General features: G+C 42.1%; 1 pseudogene; it reads right to left on the bottom strand.

Annotated features, from left to right (window-relative positions):
- The window catches only part of LOC107584703 (transcriptional enhancer factor TEF-1-like), a 65,503-nt pseudogene that overhangs the window by 1,573 nt on the left and 46,191 nt on the right, over window positions 1–17,739 (bottom strand).

Below are 17,739 nucleotides of genomic sequence, written 5' to 3' on the forward strand. Positions count from 1 at the left end.
ACACAAGCATATTATGCCTAATATTATAATGAGCACCATTAATGGGGAGCAGAGCTCGCGCAGTCGGCTCTCGGGGGGCTGATTGTACTTTTCCCGCTGTTAAGCACTCCGTTCTCGCCAGGCACGCTCCGAGGAGTGTGTCCGTGCCTGTGATCTTGTGATTGTATTCCCGCTGATGCTGAGGCACGCCGGCGACTGAGATCGCAGGGATCGCACATGATCAGGCGGACAGGTTGGAGTCGGCTCTTCCTATCTCCACCCGTGTTCCCTAGATCTAGAGCTCGTTCTCGAGGCTTGGAAGCCCGCGCTGCGGTTTCTTCCACCTCCGTGAGCGCTCGATGCTGCAGCCATCTTTCTCTGAGGAGATTGATATTATTTGTGTGACTGAGCGGCTCGCGCGCTGCCGAGGCAATGCGTATATTACATCATTTCGGTTTTTGATGTGAATCTTGCCACACCAGACCATATTTATTCGTCTGGCTGTTTGACTGCATTTAATTCTGAGGAATAAAATGAAGTATTTATCTGACTGTGAGAAGTTAGACATACAGGGGCTCTTGGGATAAACATTTCTGGAGTGAGAGCATGCGTTTACCTCCCTTCCTCTGAGGAGGTTGAGGCAGTCAGCAGGGGCTGCTGGGCGGGAGCAGTCCCAACCTACCGTGTTCCAGCCCCTCATTTTGGGGGGCGTCACTTCTCGTACTCTGCAGAATCTAGAGTCAGAGTGGCGCTCCCAGGCCGAAGGCTTCAAGCAGAAGGTGGTTCTGCGGACTGTCATTCTCGCTGGATAGTCTTCGTCTTGAATGTCCTGATGCCTAAGGCCTAGGGCTTTTTGAGGGCTAGCTCCCTCTGTGGAAGAGCGGTGTACACCGCATTACATGGTGCCCGTCTCTCCTCAGTACCCTCAAGAGATCGGTCTGCCAACCCTGCCGGTGTTCCAGGGCGCAGCGGTCTCCGGCGACCGCTTCTCTCAGTTACCGCCCGGAAACGTAGCGGTACTAAGAGGCTCACTACCTCTATGGAGGTCTCTAGAGCAGCTAGTACGGCCGTCCCCTGCCGGTCCGCCGCTTCAGGACACCGAGCTAGCTGCTCTAGGCGCACCAGCGGCCAGTCTCATGAGACTGGTTCCCTTAGGAGGTCACCTGGCGGTGTGGGAGCCCCTGCCAAGTGTGCTTCATTGGATCCTGCCCCGAGCAGGCTCAGGTCTAGTCTTCCTAGCAGATGACGTGGGTCTGAGGGCCGTCGTTTTCAATAGGAGACTTCAGCTATGAGAGTTCTAATGCTGTGGCTCAGGACCTCGGAGGGCAGGCTCTTCTGGGGAAGAGCGGTGTACACCGCATTACACGGTGCCCGTCTCTCCTCAGTGCCCTCAGGAGATCGGTCTGCCAAACCTGCCGGTGCTACAGGGCGCAACGGTCTCCGGCGAGCTCTTCTCTCAGTTACTGCCCGGAAACATAGCAGTACTAGGAGGCTCGCTACCTCTACGGAGTCGCTCTGATCACACCAGAGGTCAGTCTCAAGAGACTGATTCCCTTAGTAGACTATTTGGCAGCGTCAAAACTACTACCAAATGTGTCTCAGTGGGTCCTGTAGTGAGAGGCCACAGAATCCAGTTCGGTTCACCTCCGCCTCAATTCAACGGGGTCTTTCCCACCCTGGTGGGCCTCGAGCAGGCTCTGGTAATGGAACAGAAGTAGACATTCTCTGAGGACGAAGGCCATCAAGGTGGTCCCTCCTAGCGTAGCAGAGTCCGGGTCCTACAGCCGGTACTTCACCGTTCCGAGGAAGGATGAAAGGTTGCGTCCTATTTTAGATCTGCGTCTTTTGAACCGCTCAGTCAGGGGACTGAAGTTCAAACAGGTCGTGTCTCAGATCAAGACCGAGGACTGGTGTGTCACGATCGATCGAAAAGGTGCACATATCTCCATCCTTCCTTATCATAGGAAGTTCCTGAGGTTTGCTTTTGGGGGCAAAAGCCTACCAATACCGGTTCTTTCTTTGGCCTTGCACTCTCACCCCAGACTTTCACAACTCAACCACATCGACGATTGGTTAATATTAGCTCAATCAGAGCGGATGGCGGTTCGACATAGAGATGTCGTTCTCGCTCACACGAAAGAGCTGGGGTTAAGACTTAACGCCAAGAAAAGTGTGCTTTCTCCAGTACAGAGAACCACTTATCTGGGCGTGGTGTGGGATTCGACCACGATGCAGGCACGTATATCTCCTGCTCGGATCGAGTCGATCCTCACCGCAGTCGCAAGAGTGAGAGAAGACCGGACACTCACTGTCAAGCAGTTCCAGACTTCTGGGTCTGATGGCAGCTGCGTCCAACGTGGTTACTTTTGGCCTGCTGTACATGAGATCCCTACAGTGGTGGCTTAAGACCAAGGGGTTCTCCCCGAGGGGAAACCCGCTTCGCATGCTCAAGGTCACGCGGCAGTGCCTACATGTCTTAGACATGTGAAGGAAACCTTGGTTCTTATCTCAGGGCCTGGAGCTGGGAGCTCCTGGTCGCTGCGTATACTAGCGACAGATGCATCTCTCACCGTTTGGGAGCGGTCATGAGTGGCTGCTTGGCCCGCGGCCTGTGGAGCGGCCGCCATCTCACGTGGCGCATGAGTTGACTGGAGATGCTGGCCGTGTTTCTAGCTTTGAAACACTTCCTCCCAGGCCTAAGAGATCGCTCTGTGTTGGTGCGCACTGACAACACAGCAGTGGTCTCTTATATATGTGGGGGCAGACATCCTGTCGAGGCAGGGGCCGAGGCCCGGGGAATAGATGCCTCACCCCGAGGGGTGAAGCAGACTTGGAGAGTCTTTGGCCAGGCTCAGGTGGACTTGTTTGTGACTCAGATGATATCGCACGGTCCCCTTTGGTTCTCTCGCTGACTCATCCAGCTCCACTGTACATGGTACAGACGTGGCCGAGGCGTCGTCTGTACACCTTTCCCCCAATTGTTCTGCTCCCAGGAGTTCTGGAGAGAGTGCGCTGGAACGAGGTCAGTCGACTGCCAGTAGCCCCATTCTGGCCGGGCCGAGTATGGTTCTCGGACCTGATTTCTCTCCTTGACAACGCTCCATGGGAGATTCCTGTCAGGAGAGATCTCCTCTCACAGGTGGAGGGCGCACCCCCGCCCGGAGTTGTGGAAGCTGTGGGTGTGGCCTCTGAGGAGGAACAACTCATAGCTTCCGGTCTCTCAACCGAGGTTGTTGAGATTATCCTCCATCCTGAGCTCCCTCTATGAGGAAACTGTACTTCTTGGTGCGGAGACCACCAGCTCGACCCAGCTAACTGCCCGTTTGGTACAGTTCTGGAGTTCCTGCAGGCCTGTTTATCCGCTGGGTTGACCCACTCCATCCTAGAGGTCTTTGTGGCGGCCATTGCAGCCTACCACACCCCTTTCGGTGGCCATTCAGTGGGAAGACACCCTCCTCTTACACATTTCCTCCACGGTGCACTGAGGCCGAGGCCTCTGGCCAGAGAAGCTTATGCTAAGTGGTGGATCAGGATGCTATTCCATAGTCTCGAGTCCTCTGACCTCCCTTCTCCTTTGGGGGTCAAGGCTCACTCCTCCAGAAGTTGGCCTTCGGGACGGCCGCCCCCCGCCTACTTTAGCCACTCCTGGCTTCCTTTTCTCTCGCCTTAGTTGTGCTCTTTCACACTAGGCAGGGATTTGCAAGTCTGGCGGTGTGGGCATTCTCGTTCCCGTAGCGTTTCGACGCAGCTCGAGTTCCTGAAGGGGAATGTCTCCAGGTTACACATGTAACCATGGTTCCCTGAAGGGAACGAGACGCTGCGTGTCAGAGCAATACTTTCGGCATCCCTGTCAGCGCTTGCTTCACTCCTAGAAGCTGACACCGGTTTCACCGCATGTGCTTTTATGCTTCCTGGTTGCTACGTCACCCCACCCGTGACGTCTCACCCATCCATTGAACTGATTACACATGTGATTCAGAGCGTGGACACGCTGGAGGCGTTCCCGTAGCGTTTCGACACAGCGTCCCATTCCCTTCGGGGAACCATGGTTACATGCGTAACCTGGAGACATTTTGTCTCTTTCATAAATAAAAATAAATAAAATGCATAATTTTTAATTTTTATGAAATGTTATAATTATAAATTATAAAAACTATAATTTGAATTTTTCAAATTTAATTTAATTTTTTAAAGCCAGAATCAACTGACAATGTATAAAACACTTGTTTTGGTTCCATTGTGGCTTTTTTAGGTAAGTCTGGGTTGCATTAAGACAAAACAACATTTAAAAAGCAGTTTCAATGATAGGATCATTTTTCACATATTGGTTTAAACTTTTTTTTAAACCAATATTAAATATTTAGTGATGTATGTGATCGGATCACTTGAGAGGAATGTTAATACCAATGCCACCACCCTTCAACAACATATACTGTACACAAGCATTCACTATAAACACACACACACACACATCCTCCCTCAATCAATAATAACCACTAAAACCTCCACGGCAGGTGAGAGTCGCAACCCAGGAGAGCAGGTTTACAGATGCACAGCACCAGGATGTGAGGGATTTGAAGAAAGAGAGCAGGGAAAGTGCATTAGTAAGACCCTCACTATAGGAGAGAATAGGGCTCTAATCCTTGTGTGGGTGAAGGTTAGAGAAAGGGGTTCCTCCCCCTTTGCAGGAGATTATCAGGCTTTGCAAAGCGCCACAGGAATGCCAGGAATTCTGGGTCATCTCTGCTCAGAGGCCACAGGCTCCACCCTGCACTGAAAGCTCTCACTGATTGGTTTAATCATCACTGACTCACCAATAAGATGGTGAAGTTCTCCAGGACGCTGTTCATCATGTATTTCTCAGGCAGGCGTTTGAGTTTGTGGATGAAGTTGATCATGTATTCACACATTGGAGATCGACTTATCCGGTAAACAAAGCGTCCATTCTCAAAGCGAGCGTACTCCGTCTGAGAGGACAGATGAGAGAGAGATGTGAGAATGCACAACAGAAAGCATCATTACATATACACTACCAGAAAATGTGAAATTAAGTTTGTTTTTAAAAGAAATCTCTTATGTTCACCAATGCTTCAATTATTTGACACTGTAACAGCACAATTAAGAAATATTATTACAATTTTAAATAACTGTTTTCTATTTGAATATATTTTAAAATGTAATCCATTCCCCTGATAACAAAGCTGAATTTTCAGCATCATTACTCCAGTCTTCAGTGTCACATGATCCTTCAGAAATCATTCTAATATGCTCATTTGCTGCTCAATTATTAATAATGGTATATTCTTGCTTTAGATTTTTTTTTTTTTATTGCTAATAATACTAAATATTTTTGTGGAAACATGTTTTTTAGGATTCTTTGAAAAAACAGCACTTATTTGAAACAGAGATCTGTTGTAACATTATAAATGTCTTTACTGACACTTTTGATCAATTTAATGGGTCCTTGCTGAATATAAGTATTTCTTTCTTGTTATTTTTTTTTTACTTACACTGAAATTTGAGTTGTAGTGCATCACGGTTTCCTCAAAGATATTAGACAGCAAAACCACTTTCTTGAGCACCAAATCAGCATATTCAGAAAGATTTCTGAAGGATCATGTGACACTGAAGACTGAAATAATGGCTGCTAAAATTCAGGATTAACATCACAATAATATTTATTTAAATATATTAAAACCATACGGTTCTTTTAAACTGTAATACTAGTTTACAGCATTACTGTTTTTACTGTATTTATAATAAAAAATGCAGCCTTGGTGAGCATGAGAGTCTTTCAAAAACATAAAAAAATTTGAATCATTCCAAACTTTTGACCAGTAATGTACATTTAAAAACCACCATGATTTAGTGCAGATTTTTTTTTTGTATGACGAAACAAAACAAAAATCAAAATCTCAATGCCTCAAATTGTGTTTGGATTAAGATATCAGTCTTCAATTACAGTTCTGAGATTTCTCATCAAATTCTCCCAAGACAATGTGTTTCTTTTTTTTTTTCCTTCTAAGAAATTTCAGACTAACAACTAAGAACTCCATTAAGTGTCCTGAGAAACAAAAGAGCAATTACATTTTCCTCTGGGAAACTCATATTAGAGGAAGAACATTTATTGCTCCATTTAGACAATACAACTGTACTTAAAAACGAATGCTTGAAATTTACCTCCACTTTCTCCACGACCTGTTTGCCGAACGAGCAAACCTTTGTGGAGCATGTGATGGTCATGTTCTCTGGGCTCTCGTACTGACTGCTCACTCCATAGAAAGCCCCAGTTTCGTCCTGAATGTTACAGTTCAAGTCAGCCTATAAAGCAATGAGATTGTAGCTTTAATTCTCAATTTAATAAGCTACACTGTCAAATACTACACCAGCAAACGGATAGATCTATCAACATATAACATTCAATACAAAACTGCCATCTAGTGGATACTTTAATCACAGCTAAAAAAAAACCTATATGGAGGATTTTGAAAGCGTATACTTCAGTTTGTTCCTCACATAGACACGGAACTTGTATGAAACTTTGTAAATGCTTTTATAGTGCTTTTTTGTCATCCATCCACATTATGAAAAGACCACTATGGCAGTATATTGGTGTTACAGGAAAGAAAAAAGTCAGTTATGGAAGACCATGAGGGTGAGTAAATGTTCATTCATGGAAACTATTCCTTTTAGCTTGCATTATACCTAAACTAAACTACCAACCATGGCTATTTCTACATTTTAGTCTATTTGGGTATTAAAGAAAAAGGCTGCAGAAAGAATGGATTAAATAACTTTGAGTAAAAAATTCTGAAAAAGAGTGGCAAAAAGAACAGCTCGCTCTCCGCTCTTTCAGTAAGCTAACCCGATGTTCATTACCGAGAGAGCTCAAATATTCATTTCTGGCATACTCTCTTTTCATTAAGACAAGCCTGTTACATTTTCACATCATATTCAAGAGAGGCATTATTGTGCAGATCCAGAGTTTCATTTGAAATTCAGATCCCTATTTCACTTCAAACGGAATTCGAGCAGCCTCCACGACGAGGCCCACTTTGTTGGTTGCCGCTAGTTAGCATTTCACAAAACGCATGCAATGTTTGAATAGCTATTAGGGAAGCAACCAGGTCATCCAATTGTTTTGCGATATTAAATGGAATAAGTGTGAGCTTTGATCATGAACACTTCAGCTATGCCGTGCTAAATATAGCGGCGTAAACAGAGACGGCTGTCTTTAAAACTAAAGTGGCCCAGTGTCTTTAGGGAAATGCACAATTATTCATGCATGTAATCACTCGGTGGATAAATATTTGCGTTAAATAGGCAGTTGTATGCGTGGTAAACATGAACTGTGGTAATTTCGCTCTCATTAGTGCAGAAACCTGGGCACAGGCTGGGCATACATTTCACAGCACACGGCATGTGTGTTTATTTTTAAGCCTAAATAAAAAAATACTATGTTTTTCTTGGACTAATTGTGTGTTTCGATGTCTTCTTTTGTGGATAATTGTCCCGTGCATGTTTGGGGGGGTATGTGAATCGCTAAACAGATGCTCATTCTTTGCAGAGATTCACTCACCCAGAACTTTATGAGAAAGAATGAATTCTGAGGACCCTTGCCAAACAATTCTCCCCCCCCCCCCCCCAGACATATTAAAAATGTATTAGCATATGTAGAAATTAACATGCCATAAAGTGTTCATTGGTATTTAAGTTTTAACAAATTGAATTTTATTGTAAAAAGTGTAACAATTAGATAATTTGGAGATATTCACAAATGTACCACAGCATATAAAAGAACTATTACACATATTAGCGATGGTACTTTAATATAGTAGAGAAACAATACTTTTTATGAAAGCATGATGACGAAAAAAAATGAAATAAATACAGGACACTGAATTTTGACAGTCGTCAAAGTCAACATAAAATGTTATTCAAAACTAATTTTCACTGTATTACAGTTACATTACGGTATGATCATATTTCTGAGTAAAACATTTATCTGAGATATTCCAAGAGCCAAAAATGTAGGGTGGGTATTTGGAAAAAGATTGAATTGTGAGAAGTACATGTTGCATACTAGAATGTGCGTTTTCAGTCAATTGTGGAGGACTTCTATCTAAAAACACTCCCCTTTGAGGAGGCTTTTTGACTAGTAGGCTAAAGGTCAATGATAAATCATGTGCAATAAGACCAGGAATGTGTATTAGGAATTAAACTAGTGCCATTTTAATTTCATTTTGACTTGAAAGAAGCGACTCACGGAATCTGGATCTCTCTGGTCCTCAAGAAAAGCGGAGAACTCCACCAGTCTGAGTTTAGATGTGCCGATAGATCGGCCCTGCCAGACGGGCACTGTGGGCGCTGGCGCTGTCGGGGGTTCATAACCTACACACACTGAATATTAGCTCTTCTAAACAAACAGAATGCTACATCTGAATGTGAATTGATCCACACAAAAAAAACATGGCAAGCAGTGACCGACATACTTGAGATTGTAGTTGTGACTGCTGGCTGGATAGGGTACGCTTGCTGAGCAAATGGCTTGATGCTAAAACATAGACAAAGGAGAATTAAGAACAGGAAAACGAGCAGCCTGAAGTTTAGCGGCACTACATACTGAAGAGATTAAGAGGGTTCCACAGCAAAGAAGAAACAAAGCTGCACAAATTATTCAAACTTGGATCCAACCCATCCCTGTTTCTGGAAAGGCTTCCTCTATCTCTGATCCCTCAGAGGAAAATAGTGAAAGCTGGAAGGATCGGGGAAAATACAGACAAGAAGAGGAGAACGACAATAAAGCAAACAAAACAGAGACAGGTGGAATAAAGAAGATCTGCATTTCCTGAAGGAATTGCCAGTGCTTGCAAAGCAGCAAAAGAACCACATTAAAGTTTTGGGCTATAAATGTAGTTCTGTGAAAATGAAATGCTGAATCAGATCATAGTCATGACACTCAGTAAAAAATATGAATTATAAATATGATACCCCACCAGCTTTACCTCCTCCTGCTCTCACATTCTCTTAATTTCATTGGATATCGCACCTTTCTTGCTGAAGGACTGTGTGGCCACCTGACAACTGGCTGACTACATTTCAAATAAGATGACTACTTTACAAGTGTGCATACTAGACAGCATTGGCAGCATGCATACATTATAAGTTGTCCATAATCTAGGGCTTTTTGCTGCCCACTAGTTGTTGTAGAACTAAAGAATTTGTCTTGTAGTGTACACTTGCCTTAAAGCAGTGGTAGATGCTTTAAACCAAATCAACCTTTTGATAACATTTTTAATTTTCATCCTAATAATCCTAATAAATCTGTATGTATGTATGTATGTATATATATATATCTTTAAACCAAATCAACCTTTTGATAACATTTTTAATTTTCATCCTAATAATCCTAATAAATCTGTATGTATGTATGTATGTATATATATATATATATATATATATATATATATATATATATATATATATATATATATATATATACACACATACACACACACAAATGATATTAAATAAAATATAAATAAAATATTACACTCATAATTTTGTAATATTAAATTAGACAACACACATAAGCATGAAATTATGAGCATTACATTTAGAGTCTAACCACCCCACTATGGTAAGAGTAAGCAGTAAATTTACTGCAGAAGAAGAAGGTGAAGAATAATATGATGAAGAAGATAAAGACAGTGGAGAAGATGTAGAAGGATGTGCAGAAGATGGTGTAGATGGTGGTGAAGAAGGTGCAGAAGATGCAAAAGGAGGTGCGGAAGAAGGTGAGGAAGATAAAGACGGCGGTGAAGACAGAGTTGCATAAGAAAGGGAGGAAGCTAAAGACTGGTGAAAAAGAAAGTGCAGAAGGTGAAGATCGTAGTGGTGAAGAACAAAAGGAAGGAGGTGCAGAAGAAGGTGGTGAAGAAGAACGTGAAGACGATGCAGAAGAAGAAGGTGGTGGAAAAGAGGGTGAATACAATGATGAAGGTGCAGAAGAAGAGGAAGAAGAATGTCTGATGTGCCTTGCAAGCACTGTAGCAAGAGGAAAAGCTTTAGTGGGCCAATGGGAGCAGAACTTCTAGTAGAGATACTCACTCTTGTGAGGATCCAGGCTGGCCCGTGGATATCATGCCCTGCCAAAACTAGAGAATTAGATAAATAAATAGACATCAAAACACAGCCTATCCACAGGCACACACACGTCTGTGCACTCTTGATACATCAGTTATCACATGTTCATTGAAAAATGAGGTGGACTATGTGCCATGCAGTCCAGTTATCTTGAGTGTGGCATTAGTGGGCTTATCTGATGAAGGCAGGTGATGTGGGCATGGCTCTGAGCGTGTGTAATGGGATTGGAGCTGACGCAGGCGTGTGGCTGAAGTAAGTGTACTGATAGGTGGGTGCCAGAGGGCGGTCTTACCCCTGCTGCTCCGGGGAAGGCAGGACGTGGGATGCCCGGAAGACCCAGCTTGTTGTGGATGGCAGTGGCAGAGACGATCTGGGCCGAGGACATGGAGGCCATACTCTGAAGAGCTTTGTCCTTCACGCTCTGATCCTTCAATAGCATTTAGAAAAGAAATTAGGATCCAGAAAGGGTACAGACATAGTGAGCTAGGAGTTATACGGTTTCTTTTGACAACACGGTTCAGGATACGCGTTTCTACCACGGTTTTATCTCAGTGCCAGAAGTCTGACACTGCTAGTGTAAATGCTTCTTGAACTGTTTTCTAATTTATAACAAAAATGCATTTATTTGACCAAAAATACAGCAAAATTAGTAATATTATTAGAATTTTTCCATTTTCAAAGCAGAATTTTTAGCAGCCATTACTCTAGTCTTCAGAGTCGCACGATGCTTCAGGAATCATTCTAATATGCTGATTGGGTGCTCAAAAAAACATTACAATGAATGCTGAAAACAGATTTAGCTGCTTAATATTTTTGTGGAAACGGTGGTACACTACCATTCAAAATGTTGGGGTAAGATACTTACGAAATAACTTAAATAAATAAATAAGCAAGCAAGCAAGCAGGCAAACCAATCAATCAATAAATAAAACTTTTATTCAGCAAGGAAACATTATTTTGATCTCAAGTGATAGTAAATACTTTTACAATGATATATTGGATTTCTGTTTCCAATAAATGCTTTTCATTTGAACCTTTTATTTATATAAGAGTCCTGAAAAAAATTATCACAGTTTTCCAAAAAATATTAAGCAGCAAAAATGTTTTTCAAAATGTATAATAATAAGAACCATCATCTGGTTTTATATTATCGAACCATTACCAACTGAGACTCAATAACAACTTATAGTAATTGAGCAGAAAATCAGCATATTAGAATTACTTCTGAATAATAATGTGACACTGAAGACTGGAGTAATGACTAGTGAAAATTCAGCCTTGCCATCACAGGGAAAAATGACATTTAAAAAAATAAATAAATAAAATTTAAACAATATTCCAAACTTCTGAATGGTAGTGAAAGTGCAAATTATCTCCTCATCAGCTGGAGTTCAAGCTGAACTGAAAAATAAAATGTTAGATTTATTTCAATTTTTCACTTAAATTGTTAGGTTAATTATGTAAACTGGCTATTACAATTTTGTAGTAATTTTAAAAAATGCTAAAATAGAACATTTATGGACATCAATACAATAATTTACAGTGTGATAACAGAAGTAAACTTCATAATAGGCTATCCTGCAATAATGACACTGATTTAGAGGATTAAATTAATAATCATCACAAACATGGTAAAAAAAAATCCTATATTACTGAACTGAAACTGACTACAGAACCGTGATACAGACCGAACCGTGAGACATTCGAAACCATCACCCCCCTGCAGTCAACACAGGACAATAAAGCAGCCCACACCCTCACACACAAAGATCCACAGAGAGAAAGCATGTTAAAAGATTCTTCAGAGCTATAATGCCGCTGATCTTAAGAGGAATGTGCTAGCATTAAAGATGAAAAGTCTGAAAGGAGCAAAAGCCTCTAGCACAGCGCACGGGAGATGATAATGTTTAATATCAAGCTCAGAGCTGAAAGAACTAAATCCAATGAGAAGTGACATTGATGTTATATATTATCCCGCAGCTCCTACATGTCTAATAAAATGCATTGTGTCTGTCGGGAACAAGGGTTAAGTAATACTAACTTTCCTTTTCTGCAGTGTGTAATGTTCTCATTCTAAAAGCTCCTATCAAGGTCATCAAACCGAGCCGAAACAGTTCAGATGAATGCGTCAAAGAAAAGGGCCTGAAAGACATGATTTCTCCTTTACACATCCTCCTTGTTATTTTCACAAGAAGGCTAAAGACGATTTCTCAATATAGACTTTTAATAACACAAGAAATGTCTGTGCATAGATGGATTTCTAAAACTGGTAATTTAATTAATCGAGCTAAAGTGCCTGAACGCTACAAAGGCAAACATTCCCCATGCAGATTGTATAGCGTGAACGACTGTAGCAGGATGGAAGTCCTGCCTCTAAACACGTGAAACAGCCAGTGAATGGAGCACAACTTCATTGAAAAGACAGTGAAAAGCGGGCATGGGTTGAGAATAAACATGCTGGGAGCAGCAGCTCACGTATGGCTTAGAGAAAGGCAGAGAGGCTCAGAGCTCAAGCAGGTGTTTAGCAGCTGCTATACTGCGACGGCGACACGTCGATGCACGGTCAAGAGCAAGAACTTGTACTTACCATGCTTGTCACCTAAACGCAAACAAACAAGGTTGTATTGTCAATGTTCAATTTGCACTTTTTGGCAAGTTTAATTCAAACGATCTACATGAATGCAAAGAGATTTGTGACAAGTCCATACATTTATACATCTGCTTTACAGATTTATTCCTGCTGAAAAGACCAGTATATGTTGTGTTTTGGATGCTGGTGTCAGAACCAGGCTAACTTTTAACTAGTTGTGGTCACAGATTCCACCAGAAAGACCATACTGGAAAATCCTCACCAGCTCACACAGTGTTCACACCAGCTGCGTGTGACATGTCACGACACGCCAAAACTAGATTGCATCTATTAAAATCAATGGCGCGGTCTACAGTCTACACCTGATGTGGTGTGATGCAATTCAGTTGACAGATGTTGCATTTCTAATTTTGACAAGGTGCACACCTAAAATAGTCATTTTATTTTCCAATTCCATCTAAAATGAAACTATTTTATTTACAAATATCATGAATTGATGGCTAGGCCTATTAAACATCAATTATATATTTAAATAAAAACTTTTGGCTTTTTGGCTTGTGACCACTTGTATACGCAGTTGTAACATTATGAATTAAATTGTTTCATTGTCTCCATTCACACATTTTTTTAATTAATTTATTTAAACCAGTTTTATTTTAATTCTATACAAAAGTCTCAAGCTGGGGTGTGTCTCTCAAACGCATCAGAAGCCAACTATGGTCGCATCTTTTATCATTACTAACGAAGTTTCCAACAAACATTTGGAACTAAAGCTTTCAACTTATGATGTGAATTTACACAGACAATTTTCTTGAGCAAAAGGACATGCTAACATGCAGTACATTCTGTACATTTTACTCCATTTTAATTATATATACACATTTCAGTTTATATATTTTTTGCATGTCAGCAATCAGCACTGTTTATGTGCATAAATTAATATGGGAACCCCAGGGTATGACATAAGAGGGACCCTGCAATGAATTAAACATCAAATAAAGCAAAACTACAGAGAGAAATGGAGAAATGACATTGTGGTGAAAGCTGATGACTTAATGAACCACACGTATACGGGAATAAAGGATACTCCATTTACATACTGCATGTTAACATTATTTTAAAAAATGAATTGCTTTCTTTTTTTATACCAATAACCGATATACTCCGCCATTAATTTTGAATCGATTAATTAATAAACGGTCATGACTAGCTAGTTAAAGGCAGGGTAGGTGATTTGGTTCAAAAATATTTTTGTTGTGAAGGTTTAAAAGTCTTTTCACATTCCAATAGCAATTACTAAGTTAAGTGTGTCTGTGGAAGGCGTAAAACCATAAAATGTTAGGTCCGAGGGCTTCGACAGGCTGCATTACCTGCCTGTCAACGTATGTATTTGCATACCTCCGTTAGGGCTGGGTTTTGACACAAATTTCACGATTCGATTCAATTCTCATTCACAAGCTTGCGATTCGATTTGATTACCAATTCGATTCAATAACGATTATTTTGGATATATATCAGGTACAGTACATGCCAAGTTTTCAAGGAAAAAAAATCTCTCAACAAATGTTGTAAAATATCAGTTGGTATCAGTTGAGTCAGTTGGTACTACATTACTATAATAATGAAGATTAAAATTGATTGATTTGTAAAAAAAATAACACTTAATGAAGTTTTTAAAATAATAAAGTTACAATTACATAATAATATTTATACTTCGATTCGTTTTTTTGAAATATAAACAATGGTGGCTGTCATAAAAACTTGATGGATTTATTCAAACATAAATTAAACATTGAAGAACAGTAACAATTTATAATGAATATTTTATATGGTGCATATATTTAGCAAAATGCCCCTCTCTGCAGTTTATTTTTCTATCTGACTAATGAGTTTATGGTCACCGAATATGTTTTTCTGAGGTAAATGTGACGTTACGTGACATTGTTTACAAGCCTTTATATTGACGCCTTTGCGCGGCTGAAACATTGATTGAGCGATTACATGAGACAGGATACGGATTGTAAAATTGTACTCTTTCTTTTAACTTACCTTCGGATGTTTAGTCATGTTTATTTTGTGCTGAAGCTGGTATTAATGTGGAGGAGATGATTAGTTCACGTGCGCCTCGTGCTGCCGCATCTGTTGAACTGAGGCGCTACAGCCATCTGTCACTCCACATTAAACAGCGCCAAAACGGCATTTATTGTTTGAATACTGCAATACAATGCAAAGAATTTTAATTTTTTAACTTTGTTTCATATTAAAAGTACCAAAGCACAATGCTTATTGCGATTTATTGGATGGGAAGTGCCCTTTAATGTTCCGTCCATTAACTGAAAACAGGCTAGACTAATCAATTCTTGGGATTTAAGAATCGATATTGTTCCGTAAAAATTAGAATCTATTAAAATCGAGATATCGATATTTTTACCCAGCCCTAACCTCCGTGCACCCTGTTCACACAGACGTGATACGTCATCAGCGCGTTCCATTACACTATTGCAGACAGAGCGAGAATGAAAGCTGTTAATATTGTAATATTATGCGCTCTGTACTGTAATGTTTACTCAGTGGTGAATGAGATGAGATATGATGTTGCATTCAACCCTCCACCAATGCCGTCTCTCATCGTGTCACTGGTTAGCCTTTGGTCTGCCTCATGTGTTTTGGAGGAGGTGTGGCTTTGGAGAGTGATTATGCAGGGAGGGTGGGATCTTATTCCCACCGTTCAAAGATAGCTTGCTATTGCTAGCCTCTCCAAAATCACCCACCCTACCTTTATTTTCCTCAACAATGCATTGTAGTATGGTAGTTAATCAGTGTGTTTTGCCATTGTACAGGAAACGTATCTCTGATTGGTCCATGGTTTGGTCATGTGTAACTACCAGCTGGTGAACAGGGTGCTGACCAGTGCAGAACTAGTCCTAACCAGGGGTGTGAAGTAACGAATTACAAATACTCACGTTACAGTAATTAAGTAGTTATTATCAGTAATTGTACTTTTTTGAGTAGTTTAAAAATTGTGTACTTTTACTTTTACTTGAGTACATTTTAAGTGATGTAGCGGTACTTTTACTCTGCTATTTTCCACCGTTTGTGGTCGTTACTTGCTTATTTTAATTGTATTTTTATCCATCAACATGATTGGATAGACAGGTGGACCTGTTTGCGACTCAGATGACATCGCACTGTCCCCTCTGTTTCTCTCTGAGTCATCCAGCTCCACTGGGGCTGGATGCCATGGTACAGACGTGGCCGAGGCTTCGTCTGGACGCCTTTCCCCCTATAGCTCTTCTCCCGGGAGTTCTGGAGAGAGTGTGTCAGGATGGGGTTCGTCTTCTGCTAGTAGCCCCGTTCTGGCCGGGCCGAGTATGGTTCTCTGACCTGATTTCTCTCCTCGACAGTGCTCCATGGGAGATTCCCGTCAGGAGAGATCTCCTCTCACAGGCGGAGGGTACGATCATCCACACCCGCCCGGAGCTGTGGAAGTTGTGGGTGTGGCCTCTGAGGGGGCACAACTCATAGCTTCCGGTCTCTCAACCGAGGTTGTTGAGACCATCCTCCAATCCAGAGCTCCCTCAACAAGGAAACTGTACACCTTGAAGTGGAAACTTTTCACTTCTTGGTGCGGAGACCGCCAGCTCGACCCAGTTAACTGCCCGGTTGGTACAGTGCTGGAGTTCTTGCAGGCCCGTTTCTCCGCAGGGTTGACCCACTCCACCCTGAAGGTCTACGTGGCGGCTATTGCGCCCCTCTTGGTGGCCAGTCAGTGGGCAGACACCCCCTAGTTACACGTTTCCTCCACGGTGTGCTGAGGCTGAGGCCTCCGGTACGATCTCGTGTCCCCACGTGGGACCTGGCCGTGGTGCTAGAAGCTCTCTGTAGGCCTCCCTTCGAGCCTATCGAGGAGATCACTGATCGCCACCTTACTATCAAGACTACTTTCCCTTGAGCGGGGTATGTTCCTAAGGTCCCCTCCTCTACACCATGGCCTGTCGTACTCCAGGCCCTCAGTCCTCCTCCCTTCCGGGATCCAGACCAGCAGAAGCTAAACTGTATGTGTCCAGTGCGAGAAGGGCAGACCAACTGCTCGTATGCTATGGTCCCCCTAAGAGAGGTCTTCCAGCTACAAAACAGACCCTCAGTCGGTGGATAGTAGATGCCATTTCTATTGCACATGAGTCCTCTGATCTCCATTCGCCTCTTGGGGTCAAGGCTCACTCTACCAGAAGTGTGGCGGCCTCTAAGCCTTCTTGGCAGGTGTCTCGATGCAGGACATATGCGATGCTGTGGGATGGTCCATGCCCATAAACTTTGTCAGGTTCTATGGCCTAGATATGTGAGCCACTCTCGCGCCTTAGCTGTGCACGCTTCCACACTAGGCGAGATTTGAAAGTCTGGCGGTGTGGGCATTCTCGTTCCCGAAGCATGCTCAGACGCTGCGTCTCGGGGCCATACTTTCGGCATCTCTGCCAGCGCTTGCTTCACTCCTAGAAGCTGAAGCTGGTCTCACCGCACATGCTTTTATAGCTTCCTGGACATTACGTCACCCGCCCGTGATGTCTCGCCCATCTATTGGTCTGATTACACATGAGGTTCAGAGCCGGTCAGCTTTTCTTCAACTGAATACTGTTTCCGTGCTGTATTGATGTATTTTAAAGAGTTGGCAGTCAAAATTAAAACTGCTGGATGAAAGATATTCTTCATTCTTTATGACAAACAAGATCATGTGAATTACAGAATGTACAACGTTTTTAAAATGTATAAATTGCGGTGTACAGCGTTTATTATGAGGGGTAGAATCCACAGCTCAATACTCACTACTCAATACTCTCGAGTCTCATGAGAATAGGCTACTTTTTTATTCTTACTCAAGTAATTTTTTTGGACAAGTACTTTTACTCTACTCGCACTACATTTTTTTGGAAGGCAATGGTACTTTTACTTGAGTATATTTTTTCAGTACTCTTTCCACCACTGGTAATACGTGAGCTTATTATGAACTCAAACGATCCTCATACTGC

Source organism: Sinocyclocheilus grahami, unplaced genomic scaffold (assembly GCF_001515645.1).
Source record: "Sinocyclocheilus grahami isolate Dianchi unplaced genomic scaffold, SAMN03320097.WGS_v1.1 scaffold62.1, whole genome shotgun sequence".
NCBI lineage: Eukaryota > Metazoa > Chordata > Actinopteri > Cypriniformes > Cyprinidae > Sinocyclocheilus > Sinocyclocheilus grahami.